The following is a 15,525-nucleotide window of genomic DNA, read 5'->3' as shown; positions in this document are numbered from 1 at the left end:
TTCGTGTCTCAAAATTCCTATAGCTCTCTTCAGACTTGGTGGGCAACATATAAGTATTTGTTTAGTTAACCATTGGTATTTATGGAGTAAGGAAGTACTTGTAAAACTAAGCAGTAGGAACAAATGTTAGCTACAAGATCTCACTTTAACCTCGAGAAAACAGGTCATGAGTATGTCAAATACTTTATTAACAGAGTGTTATAGAAGGTGAGAGTTTAACGTGTATTTTTTTTTCTAGAATATTTGGGGGAAGATGTCAATGAAAAGGAGGTGTATGGTGAAGCAGCTAGGCATATCCCATGTGTGTTTGAGATTTGTTTTGTGAGCAAGTGTATGAGGCAGTGTTGTTTTGAGTCAAACTAAGACAAAAAAGAGCAGCCAGCTCAAATGGAGGCTTTACATAATTGAGGCATGTGGAAGAAGTGTGGCAAGATAAGCAGTGGCCAAATGATAAGCAGACAGCATTTATACTTCAGGTATGGAGCTCTTGAACGTTTTACTTGTGATTGCAGCACGATCAAAGATGTGTTTAAGAAAGAATAAATCTGTAGGCGGGTTAAGACAGATTGAGCATCTGGAGGTAGCACACACACACCAGGAGAATATTTGGGCAACTTTTGTGATAATCTAGGATCAGTGCTAATCTTTTAACTCCATACTTTTCACTCTATTCTTGTTCTGTGGCCTTTCATAGTCCTAGATTTGTAATAATCCTTATTCCCCTGACTTTGCCGTGAACTTGGCCTACCATACAAAAGCTGAATTATCAGGAATGTAAGGTCAGACCCATTAACCTTTGAGGAACATTTCAAAATTAAGGACATGTTGTGCTTTTTAGTGGAAACAAGATGTGTAAATACAGAGAATTATCAGCAGCTGTCATTTTAGAAGAAAGATCTTTCTCTTTGTTGTGCTGTGTCTCCTGAGGAACAATTGAAGGTCATACTATTAAAAGTGCTGATATATTATAATATCTGTATCAGCTAATTAAATCTGGACTATCAAACATCTTCTATTTTGCCTGACACTTTCTCTCTTAACTCCCTGTGTCTCCACTCAGTAAATACAGCAGACAAACAAACAAATAATAATACTTTCAGCTGTCAGGGTCAACACCAAAACACTATTATGTCATCCTTTGTGTATGTCACTGCATGTGTTAAAGTGAATCACTTATTTTACTATTTTATATTTGTACTTATTTTATACTTTTTAATAAGCCATCAGGGAGAATAATTTAAATGTAATGTCTTCATTCTGTATTTGTTTTATCAACCAGATTATTCCTGAAAATTATCTGGGGTTTCTCAAGTACCCCATATACTTGTAAACGCTAAAGAAAACAGTGATAAGGAGACATGTTTCTTTTAAAAACTATTACAGAAATGAAACTAGCTCATTTCAATAGTTATCCAGTTTAAGGTTTTGTGCTCATAATTTAGTCTTGAGTGATTTAAGAATTTCCAAAGTATTATAACAGAATAAACTCTAGGAAATATCAGCCTGTCCAAGAGGGTCACACATGCAACTTTACAAATGATAGTCACATTCTGAGGTTGCTAAGAACATGTCTACAAAGTCTTATTCAGCACTACCTTGATGTTAACCTTATGCTTTACCAATTTATCTCAAGGAAAGTTTTACTACCACCATTATTAAAACAGTGTCCCACAAAATAAACTCATAAACCATGTTGTTCCTTCGTCTTCGAGGTCCCTAGGTCTTCACCAATAAATTCTATGCTGAGCTTCTCCAATTGAGTGGAGCTTTGCTACATAAGCTTTGCTAATTTTCTCTGCTTTGGGTATTTTTTCATCCATCATGCTTTTAGTTACTCCACTCTTCTCATTGATTTCAAATTAAGCTTTTATTTATTTTTCCAAGGAATTCTATTCTTAAAAAAAAGAAAAACTATTTATTTAAACTGAAATGAAAATTCTTATAGAGGTTGAAGCCATAAGTAATGTCTCTATCAATATCATTCCTTATCTCTCTGATCCTTTCCTTCCACTGAATGGATTCAGTTGAATATTGAGGACATGTGTGAACAGGACAGGAGGGGACTTCCTCTTGCTTACTCCCCAATTCTGGGCTCCAGGTAACTTAACTCTGCTGAGTAAAGAGAGCTTCTGTGTTTGGTGACTGTTACTATTTTAACTTTTAACTGATGCTGTCTTCCAAGAGTATCCAGTACTGTTTAGTAAACAAACAGAGCAGGGATTTAAACAAGAATTTGGAGAATCCTGAGTATAAAATAAAGGTTGCTGGTTCCATACTTCCCCCTCTTCAATAACCATACAAAACAGAGCTGCATGCATATAGTTTCCTTGACATTAGACAAGACCGTACTTGAACCAACATATCAGTAAATTTATTTTCTTCAGTTCTGTACGACCCAACTCGTCCCTATGTTCACTCTAATGCCATTTCCTCTCACTAAAACTAGTGGAAGTAATTAGCTGGTAATTTGGAAATCTGGTTTGCAGCCATTGTGAACCTGATCTAAAATTGCTTTATTCAATTTAATGCAACTTTATTGCATTTAGAGTGAAAAGGAGAAAGTATATTGCCTCCAACAGGTCTCCCATATTATGAGTGACTGGAAACACAAGGGATGTTTATGTTGTAAACATCTTAACCTTAGTAAGTGTAAGTTATGAGTTCGTGAGATAAATAGCTATATATACATAAAAATTATAATAATATATACAATATTAGAATATGGATTAGTTAATAATAACATAATTAATGATAAATCACTTAAATATAAAACTTGGCTCTGAATTCTCTTTACTATAGAAGACTATTACATAATTCTCTTATAGCATAAGAAATCATACTTTTTAAAAATCAGTTTTTAAACTAAACAAAGGGTGCTTGGAGGCTCAGTTGGTTAAGTGTTGGCCTTCAGTTCAGGTCATGATCTCAGGGGCCTGGGATCCAGCACACATCAGGCTTCCCACTCAGGAGCAGTTTGCTTCTCTCCCTGCCTCTGCCCCTCCCCCCTGCTCATTCTCTCTCTCTCTGTCTCTCTGTCTCTCTCTCTCTCTCTCTCTCTCTTTCTTTCTCACAAATAAATGAAATCTTAAAAAAATAAAGTAAACTAAACGTAGGAATACAAGTCATGAGATTATCTATATTAAATTGTATCCCTAAAGTTATTTGTTCTTTTTTTCAACTCATGCTTTTAATTCTATCAATTGCGATTCTAATTACCCATTAAAAACAGCATAAAAGCTTTGTAATAGAACTTACAGTCATTGAACAGGATATGTTAAAGATATTTTAATAAAATGAGGAAAAGACCTTGATTTAATAAGTAGACAACTATACGAACAGTACGATCATATACATGTGTAAATTTATCTATCGGAAAACCCTGTAAATTGTATTTCAAAATATTTAAAATGTTTACTTTTGGGCTGAGAAAGAAGATTGGCTAACTTTGTTTCCTATTTCATAAATTTTTACAATCCCAAAACATTTAAAGTGAGAAATTACTAATTTACTATAAGGAAAATAATATCTTAATTTTAAATGAAATAAATGTGACATGCATAGCAACAATCTCACACCTAGTAGGTATTCAGAAAACATCAAATCCCCTCCCTACTCAGACAGCATCAAAGAAATGGGTAAAGTTTCATTTTGTTATCAATGAAAACATAAATTGTCTAGAAACCAACAGTACTCAAATGTCTTGCAGCCTTGGCTAAGAAGAACAGCATAAAACTTAGAGACAGGGGTGAGCCCTGGGCATGAAGAGCCTTCACAGGAGAAAGTTAAAATGACTCATTGATGCACTGGGGTCTAATTAAGCAAGTGAAGCATGAGGGTGATATCATCAAAAATTGTTCTAACGGTAGGGAAGCGATTATGGAAACTATTGCAATGGTCAAGTTCACTCATAATGAACACATGAATAAGAAACTGTGCATTAGCCACTGAAAGCAAAGTTTTATCTGGACCATATTTTTTTCAATGATAACAAGCAAAGTCAATGCTTACTCCAGTTTGCATTTTGAAGGAAAAGTGAAAGGTCAAGGTTTCAAATGACCATAGGACTCCAAATAAAATTTTCTGTCGGACAAATATGTTCAAGGACCTATAGATAAACTGAATTTTTTTTAAAAAGGACTTAAATAATTTTGGCTTCACCTGGAACACATAGGTAAACATAATGCAATACAAGCAAAAGAATAAATGTATATTTGTCTTTAACTCACATGTACATTTCTTCTCACACCTCAGGGCTTTTTGGCTTTTCTATTTTGTTCTCTCATGGTACATCTCACTAATAAACTAATGGAGTGCAATGGTCAGAGGTAATATCTTTAGCAGAATATCACTTCATTCATTTATGGGTTTGTTATTCATTTACTCAATATACATTTATTGAGTTTTCTTCTTAAAAAAAAGTGTATTGTTGCAGTTGCTGGAGATATAATAGGTAATTAAGCTAGACAAGTTTCCACAATCATAAATTGATATTCTAGACAAGGGAAGATAGATAATAAATAAGTGACACAATGGGGCTGAAGTGGGCTGCTGCACATTTGACTCACACTGTGAGAAGGATGTGTATGGAAAATGCAGTGCTGCCCCTGCAGGGACACTTGATAGCTCTGCGGGACTCAGTGATGCTGCTGGGTGTTTAGTTTGGTTTATTCCTTTAGCCTTAGGCAAGGCTTCTGGGTAATGAAGCTGTTTTCTCTGGGTTGTCTTAGTCTCCCTCCTCATCACTGGCTGTGGACCTCTAGCCCCCTTCCCCTCTCTCCAAGTTGCACAAGAACCTGGGTGTCTACCCCAGCGTCTGCCATGGGTTGATTTTGTCCTTCTATGTTGAGTCTTAATTAGGTGACTTTCTCATACAGGCACTGAGAGAGGTGCAATGAGACTGAACCTACAAGCCTCCCTGATCAGGCTAGGCTATCAAGTTTATTTTGGTATGTCTTGAGCTGCCACTGATACGGAGGGAGAAAATGCCAGGAGACCTTAATTATGCTATTTGCTACTTGGAAACCGGGAGATTCAACATAATGACTCTGAAATTTCTCCTAAGATAATCAATAAATTGAAGGGGATATCAAATAAAAATAAGAGAAATTTAACTACAAAATCTGAATTTAATATGGAAAAATAAGCAAGTAAGAGTATCCATAAAATTTCTGAAAATGAAGACTCATGTTGAAAGACTAGCTCTACTTCATTATAACACATTTCATAAAAGTATAATGCTTTTTAAAGTACTGTAATGTTGGGGCACCTGGGTGGCTAGGTCAGTTAAGTATCCGACTCTTGATTTTGGCACAGGTCATGATCTCAGTGTCACGCGATACAGCAATGCGTGGGGCTCCATGCTCACCATGGAATCTGCTCAAGTTTCTTTCCCTTTGCTCCTCCTCCCTGCTCTCTCTCTCTCTCTCTCTCTCTCTCAAATAAATAAGTAAATATTTTAAAAAATAAAGTATTCTAATGTTGATTCATAAACAAATTATTGGAAAATAAGATAAAATGTATACATACACCTAAAACATAGAAATTTATTGAAATATAAAATTGGAGTTTCATTTTTGTAATAAATGCTATTTCAACAGTTGTGTAAATCAATGAAAAACAAATAAATTTGAATCTTATGTCATACTTTTACTCCATGGAAAAGTCCATATGGCTCAAATATTTAAATATAAAAATAAAACACAAAAATTCTAGGAAAAAAATGAAAGAATATTTCATTCTTTCCAATATTTAAAAAATATTGGAAAATGGACAGGGCTTTTCTCAGCATGGTGCAAAACTCAGAATCCATAAAATAGAAAAATTAAAGCCAATATATGTTTTAAATTCCACAGCAAAATGAATATGTTTAGTTAAAAGACAAATATTAAGTTGAAAAATATTTGCAACTCAAAAAACATAAGACTAATATCCTAACACATGAAAAGCTTCTCTAACTAGTGAAGAAATACTTGGCATCAGTAGCAAATAGTGAGCCAATATGGCTAGACTTCACCACAGACGATTAATTAAAAATGTTTAATCCATAAAGGATGAGCAAAATCACTTTTTAAGAAAAGCCATGCATGTTAAAATTATATTACTTTTTACCTAAATTATTATTAAACTGTAGAACATATTGATCAGGATATGAAAAATTAGAAACTGTCATATATTGCACAAAACTTAGCAAGATGATTTATGTAAATCCTCCTGAATAACTCTGCTTAGTCCTGACACTCTGTTCTAAAACACTCTATACTAGTTTTCTTATCTATTTGGATTTCTTCCTTCCTTCCTGAACACACTCCCTCTTGTATGAAGTCTCTCCTTCCTCTTAACTCCTTATGAAACTTTCATGTTATCATCTATATTTAAGTATATAGAAAATTGTCGAACTATGTTGTAATCATCATGAAGTTTGAACCATATCTTATTTTCTTAATAAATCCAGTGTGTTGGGGATCCCTGGGTGGCTCAGCAGTTTGGCGCCTGCCTTTGGCCCAGGGCTCGATCCCGGAGTCCTGGATCGAGTCCCACGTCAGGCTTCCGGCATGGAGCCTGCTTCTCTGCTTCTCCCTCCTCCTGTCTCTCTCTCTCTCTCTCTCTCTCTCTCTCTGTCTATCATAAATAAATAAATATTTTTTAAAAATAAAATAAACCCAGTGTGTGAACATTCTACTTGTTAATAGTAAAAAATATCTACAATATGGTTTTGATTTGTATTTCCCTGATGGCAAGTGATGCAGAGCATTTTCTCATGTGCTTGTTGGCCATGTCTATGTCTTCCTCTGTGAGATTTCTCTTCATGTCTTTTGCCCATTTCATGATTGAATTGTTTGTTTCTTTGCTGTTGAGTTCTTTATAGATCTTGGAAACTAGCCCTTTATCTGATACGTCATTTGCAAATATCTTCTCCCATTCTGTAGGTTGTCTTTTAGTTTCGTTGACTGTATCCTTTGCTGTGCAAAAGCTTCTTATCTTGATGAAGTCCCAATAGTTCATTTTTTGCTTTTGTTTCTCTTACCTTCGTGGATGTATCTTGCAAGAAGTTACTGTGGCCCAGTTCAAAAAGGGTGTTGCCTGTGTTCTCCTCTAGGATTTTGATGGAATCTTGTCTCACATTTAGATCTTTCATCCATTTTGAGTTTATATTTGTGTATGGTGCAAGAGAGTGGTCTAGTTTCATTCTTCTGCATGTGGATGTCCAATTTTCCCAGCACCATTTATTGAAGAGACTGTCTTTCTTCCAGTGGATAGTCTTTTCTCCTTTGTCGAATATTAGTTGACCATAAAGTTCAGGGTCCACTTCTGGGTTCTCTATTCTGTTCCATTGATCTATGTGTCTGTTTTTGTGCCAGTACCACACTGTCTTGATGATCACAACTTTGTAATACAACCTGAAATCTGGCATTGTGATGCCCCCAGCTATGGTTTTCTTTTTTAAAATTCCCCTGGCTATTTGGGGTCTTTTCTGATTCCACACAAATCTTAAAATAATTTGTTCCAACTCTCTGAAGAAAGTCCATGGTATTTTGATAGGGATTGCAATAAACGTGTAAATTGCCCTGGGAAACATTGACATTTTCACAATATTAATTCTTCCAATCCATGAGCATGGAATATTTTTCCATCTCTTTGTGTCTTCCTCAATTTCTTTTAGAAGTGTTCTGTAGTTTTTAGGGTATAGATCCTTTACCTATCCTATAAAGATAGATCACTTTGGTTAGGTTTATTCCTAGGCATCTTATGCTTTTGGGTGCAATTGTAAATAGTAGTGTCAGTTTTCAGTTTTCAGATTTCAAACATTTTCTAATTTGGTACCAAAATAATGCCCAGGGCTGAGTATCACTATTTACTTTATTTTACTGATGAAGAATTGAGTCAGATCATGATGACATATTGACTAGACAGAGTCTTCATCATAGGAGTTTTTGGAGAGACAGAGAAACAGAGAGAGAGATAAATATAGATAGATCAATCCTGGCTCTTCCACTTATTGGTCTTATGAGATTTAGTAATTTAGTTAAGTTCTTTAAACTAGTTTTCTTATCTATCAAATGGAAATGACAATGATATCTACCTTGGTGTTTCTGAAAAAATAAACAAGAAAATAAAAATAAAGCTTTGGGCACATTGACCAGCTGCATAAATAGTGCTCAACTACAGTGACAATTATTATTTTTTAATAAATACAGCTTTTTATTAAGTAGAGTTTTTTTTTTTTTTTAACAATCTGGCATTCTGATTCAGCCTCTTTGTAGGTAACCCAAATACTAGTGGTGGATCATGTTTGGTGATAGATTCATGTGGATTCAATAATTGGAATATATTTAGTGCTTTACAAATGCACTTTTCTCGTCTATAATTCAATCAAAGAACCAGTAATAATTAGGTAAAATGAGAGTTGGCATTGAACAACTTCATTATTCATTATTTCTCTAGCATCAGCCTTTCACATCTGTTCTTGGTTGCATTGAATATAGTGCATGAATGATACTTACTTTGATTAGTGTCTATTCTTTTTTCCTAAGGCTTCATCAAAACATTTGTCCAATATCAATATGAATTTCTCTCTAGCTCTTTCTTTTTGTTTTTGTACAGAATTTAATCTTGCTCATCCACACACAGTTTAATTCTCTGAATCACCAGATCTTCTTGTCAAAAGTCCCAAATCCAGTGAAATAATAGATCATCAATTCCTATTGTGAAGAGACTGTATATGAGAAGTAGCTTTAATTTAGAAGTTGGTTTCTGTTAGGAGGAGAGAGAAAGTTCCTTTATCTTTTTTAGTCACTGAGTTATGGTTGACATAAAGACAAATGCTGGCAACAACAATGTTAAATGTGGAAATTTGGAGGCAAGGATTGCTTTATTTCACTAATATATTCCCTCTTTAATTGTGAATAATGAAAACTAACATTATGCTATTAAAATAATAGCTTTAGCAATAATTTAGTTAAAGCTTGCTATATAATCATTTTCATAATTATTTTCTTTTTAATCTGGAAATCAAAAGTAATAATTTCATGTTCACAATAGCTTATGAGAAGGTAGCTATAAACTCCTATAAGGAAAGAAAAGTTAAACATAAAATTATTTTATATAATTGTTATACATTTATTTATATATTACATACATATTATATGCCTTAGAATTTTTATTTATAACATGTTGATACTTAGTTGCATCTTACATCATAGGTTAATCAATTAAAATTCAATCCAACCACAAGAAAATCAAAATCTGTAATAATGATATATAAATTAAAATATAGCTTCATGGAAATAACTTTTCTAGGTCTGAAGTCAAAATTCTGAAGATCTGATGTAGATAGTAGAAATTGGTTCTAAATTGTTATAGGACAGTAAGTTGTATGCTTAAAGTGAATTAATCTGAATATATTTATTTTTTTATATTTACTGTGTCTCAGAACTCTGCTCTAAGGGTAAAGAATACTGTGGTAAAGCAAAATGTACTTGTCTTGAATGCATCTATTTAGATAAAAAATAATTACCGACATACAATTTTATTTACACATTTTACTTACATTGTCTTAGCGATACTAAACTGTATGGAGTGATTAATATAATTCGGGTACTGAATTGAGTATCTTACTTATATGAAAACTCCTCACAGCCCTTAGGTGAGCAGGATTATTTTGCTGATTTAAGAGGAGAAAAGTGAGTTTTGGAGAGATTAGATAATATGATATATTTTGCCCAGTTAATAAGAGGAAAAACTTTAAATTTCAGTCCCAAGTTAATTTCACATGAAATTATATGAATACCTTTATTTTCAAAGTTAGTATATAGATTAATAAAGGGAATTGTTATTTGTTTGTTGTTTATTTTTGATGAGATGTGAGCCAATACCACCTAGTGTTGCAAGGTCCATGCTTGAGAACTCTATATATAGAGTCCTTAGAAGAGCTGAATCCCTCCAAAAAGAAAGTAACCAATTCTTATGTCTGTAGTTTTCTTCCTACTTTTATAGTGCCTCTCTTTTTGCTAGGGTCTCTAGCTCCACCTCTTCCTACTTATTTCTCCAAATTAAATGTTTTAAAGGATGTCATTTCTATTCTTGAAAGATTATTAGGCAAGTTATATAACCAGTTTCCAGGCTACTTCCTTCTCTGATCTGTAACTAGACCATGCCAGTTAAATTTGAATTTTAGATAAACAGCAAATACTTTTTATTTTTTATTTATTTATTTTAAAAGGTTTATTTATTTATGAGAGACAGAGAGGCACAGAGACACAGGCAGAGGGAGAAGCAGGCTCAATGCAGGGAGCCCGACAGGGGACTCAATCCCGGGTCTCCAGGATCAGGCCCCGGGCTGAAGGCGGCACTAAACCACTGAGCCATCCAGGCTGCCCCAGCAAATGCTTTTTAAATTTAATTATATCCCATACATTATAGTCAAATAATGCTGTATCTGAAATTTAAATTTCACTGGGCATACTGTAGTTTGTGAGAATCCTAGTCCTGTGGCATGCATATACAGAAATGGACAAGCCTGTTGGTCAGGTTGTCAGATAGAGTGATGACTGGATGGTCAGCTTGTAGGAGGTTTTTTTCTTGCCACCAAATCTTCACTGAAGGTGCAGCCAATGTCTCTTCTGATGTCTCTGGAGAATTATTCTGGAGTTGTTCTTCATGAACCCATATGGAATACCCTCTCTTAAATCAAATGTCTTAGACAAATTGATCTTAAGCACGTGTAAAGGTTTTACTAACAATAGGACCAGCAAGAAGACTAAATCATGAGGCAATTAACAAAAATTTGTAGGGAAAGAACTTAAATACTCATGAAGTAATTGTTTGCATAAGCATAGGCCCAGGATGTTTGTACTGCAGGATAAGAAACTATCCTACCTTTATCATATGAGTTAACTTAAGTCATGACATCTGGGAGCCATCACCTGAGGTTACCATCCCAGGCAACCTGTGGATCATTAATCAGAAATAATAAGCTTATGAACCTGTGGCTCTTAACAAACTAGATAGTAAGCAACAAATAATATAGAACGCATTTGTGGCTTCTGATCAAATACACTGAGCAAATAAATTTTATTTTTTAACACTGTCAGAAAAGGGCTAACTAGTGGAGACACCAACTACAAATTTTTTTCTTCCAAGAAACTATCAGAAGATTCTCAAACCTAAAAAAGAATGCCAAGTCACATACTCTTGCTGTATCTCAGGTTTGAAAAAATAATTTTAATTTTCACTAGTGAACAGTAATATAAGTTGAAATATTTATTACCCTAAGCATCCTGAAATTGTACCAAAGTTGGATGAGTAGACAAGTTAGGCCTGGTTCTACCTTGTATGTATGTACCCATAAGTACAAGGACTTAAGTCTTCAGGATAAGACCCACATGCATGCTTTCTCACTTTTATTTTTTAAGGTTTTATTTTTTGATTCATGAGAGAGGCAGAGACACCCACAGAGGGAGAAGCAGGCTTCATGCAGGGGAGTCTGATGCGGGACTCCATCCCAGGACCTTGGGATCAGGACCTGAGCCAAAGGCAGATGCTCAACCACTGGCCACCCAGGGGCCTCTCAACTGTTTTTTTTTTTTTTAATTGAATTTATTTTTTTTTAATTTTTTTATTGGAGTTCAATTTGCTAACATTTAGCATAACACCCAGTGCTCATCGTGCCAAGGGCCCCCCTCAGTGCCCATCACCCAGTCATCCCAACCCCTTGCCCACCTCCCCTTCCACTACCCCTTGCTCGTTTCCAAGAGTTAGGTGTCTCTCATGTTTTGTCAGCCTCACTGATATTTTCATTCATCCTCTCTCCTTTCCCTTTATTCCCTTTCACTAATTTTTATATTCCCCAAAGGAATGAGACCATATAATGTTTGTCCTTTTCCAGTTGACTTATTTCACTCAGCATAACACCCTCCAGTTCCATCCATGTCAAAGCAAATGGTGGGTATTTGTCGTTTCTAATGGCTGAGGAATATTCCATCGTATACATAGACCACATCTTCTTTATCCATTCATCTTTCGATGGACACCGAGGCTCCTTCCACAGTTTGGCTATTGTGGTCATTGCTGCTATAAAGCTTTCTCACTTTTAATTCCTCCTTATTCTTTCTCTTCAAACATTTCCCTCCCTTTGAGGACCTCTCTATCCATAATGTTCTTGCTACCAATTCCAAACAAGCATAATTTCTCCAAAGAGTCTCAAAGCCCCTTGGTTCCTTCTTTTTGCTAGCAAATGTTACCAATTTTACAATGCTTCCTTCTAATATAGTTTTTGTAGCTCTGGTTATGATGTGGAAAAGTGATCTCTTTTTCTGAGGACAGTATCAGAAAGGAAAGTATCAATAATGTCTCTAATATCTTCCACAAACATCTCATTTGCCTCTTTTCTTTGAACATGAATTGCTCTTTATACACTCGGGTTTGTCTCCAAATAATAGAAGTTTCTGCCAACCAAACACATTTTTTAATAATCATGTGAAACAGATTTTTGTTTTGAAACAAGCTTTCTGAGAGGTGCAAATCCTGTAGATTATGTTCTAAACAGCTGCTTGCTAGCAGAGAAGAAAAGACAAAGAAGTCAGTGGATTTCTTTCAAGGTGTCCTCTCTTTCCATTACTAAGAGCCAAGGGAAATAGAAACACATTTTAGCTTTAATCATTTCATTTTGTTGTAATTGCAAAATGTTTTATTCTTTTCACAAGGCAAGTGTGTAATAAATTATTAATTCAAATTACATATTAACATGTGCAGGACATTCTGGGGTTGGAATAGAAATAGTGATAAGTTTGAATAATTTCCTGAGTTGGGGTAAAAACATTAGGAGATTGGAAATTAAAAATAAAAATCTAGACTGTATAGCCACAATGATACATTTATTGACACATAAGCTTTATAGTTCTCAGATTTTACTCACAAGAAATAAAATTGTTGGGCAGCCCGGGTGGCTCAGTGGTTTAGCACCGCTTTCAGCCCAGGGAGTGATCCTGGAGACCCTGGATCGAATCCCACCTCAGGCTTCCTGCGTGGAGCCTGCTTCCTCCTCTGCATGTGTCTCTGCCTCTCTCTCCCTCTCTCTCTCTCTCTCTCTCTCTCTGTGTGTCTCTCATGAATAAATAAATAAAATATTAAAAAAGAAATAAAATTGTTACCATGTGACTTAAAATACAATTTATTTTATAATAATTACCATAATATTAATACTGTATATTTTAATTTACAATTCATATTAATTATAGGACTTAGTTTTGCCTCAGTAAGTTCATAATGAACATTTAGCATGCAAAATACAAGTTCTTTGGCCATGTATTCAGAAAATATAAGAATAGAAAAGAAAAGAAAATATAAGAATATCAAATTTGTTATAGATTTTGAAATATCTGTCCTGATCACAGCACTGCACATCCTTCAATGGCAGCTGCCTCTCACACTAGTAAATACTGAAGAAAGAATATGCTAGGTAAGACATTTCAGGCAGCACCCAGTAGAACACAAGGCAGTGAAGCCTAACAATTAAAAATGTGGATGCCGGGGTGTCCGGGTGGCTCAGTCAGTTAAGCATCTGCCTTCCATTCAGGTCATAATCCTAGAGTCCTGGGAGTGAGTCCCACTTTGGGCTCCCTGCTCAATGGGGAGCCTGCTTCTTCCTTTCCCTGTAACCCTTCCCCTGCTTGTGCTCCCCCTGTCCCACTCTCTCTCTCTCTCTCTCAAATGAATAAGTAAATAAATGAAACCTTTTTTTTTAATGTGGATGCCAGTGTTGGATAGATGAGAGTTGAAATTCCTGCTCTCTCATTTCCTATTTGTGTAATATTCTAGATGATATTTAACTTTTTCTAAATCTTTGTTTCTGAATACTCACAATGGGTTAATAGTAATATTTCACTAGTATTACATCATAATGTTACGTTGAGGATTAAATAAAACAGCATAGTAAGTGCTACTACAGTAGCTCAAATGCAGTAAGCACTGACTGTTAAATAATTATACTATTACAGGTTTACTATTGCTACTGCATATATGAAAATTATTTTTTAAAAATGTGTGCATTTACCTTTTCCTAAGTAGCTTAAAGGTGTATATTTTAAAGATTTTCTTTTCAGGCATCAGAGACCACTAGCTGGGAAACTTCTTCATTCATTCAAATTTCATTGTCAGTCAGTTTTAAAAACTCATCGACCCTTTCTTTTAAATGATTTCTGTGAGAATTAGTTCCTTTTCTGTCACAAACCCATCACTGTTGTCTGTGTTTTTCTCATGTCTATCAAATCAGGACTATCCAGTAGAACTTTCTGCAGTGATGGAAAGGTGCTAGATCTCTATTGTTCAAAACGCTAGCTTCTAACCACATATGGGTATTCAAATTTGAGTCAATTAAATTCAATCCAATTAAAAATTTAGTTTCTTAATGCTGCTGGTAACATTTCAAGTGCTCAAAAGTCACATGCAAACTACTTGTCTACCATTTTGGAAGGCACAGTGACAACCGGTCCTATTGTCTTCAGTTTTTCTATAATCAAATCCATTACACAGACTAGTCCTAGTTTAATATTAATAATGAAAAATTTTGATTACATTATTCCCACGCTCAAAACCTCTTTGATTAAAGGCATACTCTTAAAAATATATAATTACATGAAAAATTTTCACATTAGACGTTAGAAAATGCCTAAGTTTGAAAAGTTGTTGCCTACAGTTTTTTTTTTTTTTTGTTGTTGTTGTTATTTAAGGTTTTATTTATTTATTCATGAGAGACACAGAGAGAGACAGGCAGAGACACAGGCAGAGGGAAACATGATCCTAGGACCCCAGATTTCATCCTGAGCTGAAGGCAGATGCTCATCCACTAAGCCACCCAGGCATCCCTATTGCCTGCGTTTTGTCTTTATATTTGTATATCCATATAAAAATTGTCCTAAAGTGAAGGATATTTATATTTAATTAAAAATGATTTACATTTCATTCTCTGCATTTTCTGCCTTTCAAGTTTTTCAAATATTTGAAAATAATGTTTTTCTTCTATTAGTCATTTCATCTTCATTTCATTTGCTTTTCTTAGCAGTTGGGGTAACTTCCACAAGCCTCACTGACATAGATGGTGTCTTTTTAAATTGTGGTGTCCAGTAACAAACATAGTCCCACTGATGTGAACTGGAAAATACCAAATCTCAGGGAAACTAATTTTCCTTAGGCTTCCTCTTCAAGAGAATATCTTATGTATTTGGAAGATATACTCTCATATACAATATCAGATAGTAATGTTGAGTATTGCATATCCAAGTAAAAAGAGAGAGGTGCTAAACAGCCTTTAAAGGAATGTTGTTTCTTCTAATAAGAGAGTTAGGGTTTTGGCAAGACATACTGAATTTTGGCATCAGTGTTTAATAGGTAGGAGCTGGGGACAGTGCTCCAGGAAATTTGACTGCTCATGGGGGAAGATGCTTAGAAAGGGAAGAAGGCTGAGGGTTTTATGACTGAAGAGGGCGATGGTGAAATAATAATAATAGAAATAACAATAGCAATAAGGTG

At 34.8% G+C, this 15,525-nt stretch overlaps 1 long non-coding RNA gene across 2 annotated transcripts in view; it reads left to right on the top strand.

The window, feature by feature from the left end:
• The window catches only part of LOC129516647 (uncharacterized), a 147,260-nt gene that overhangs the window by 92,139 nt on the left and 39,596 nt on the right, over positions 1-15,525 (top strand). The window lies entirely within an intron of this gene.

This window comes from Nyctereutes procyonoides, unplaced genomic scaffold, assembly GCF_905146905.1.
Source record: "Nyctereutes procyonoides isolate TBG_1078 unplaced genomic scaffold, NYPRO_anot_genome, whole genome shotgun sequence".
NCBI classification, from domain to species: Eukaryota; Metazoa; Chordata; class Mammalia; order Carnivora; family Canidae; genus Nyctereutes; species Nyctereutes procyonoides.
This window is presented reverse-complemented; position numbering and strand designations above follow the sequence as displayed.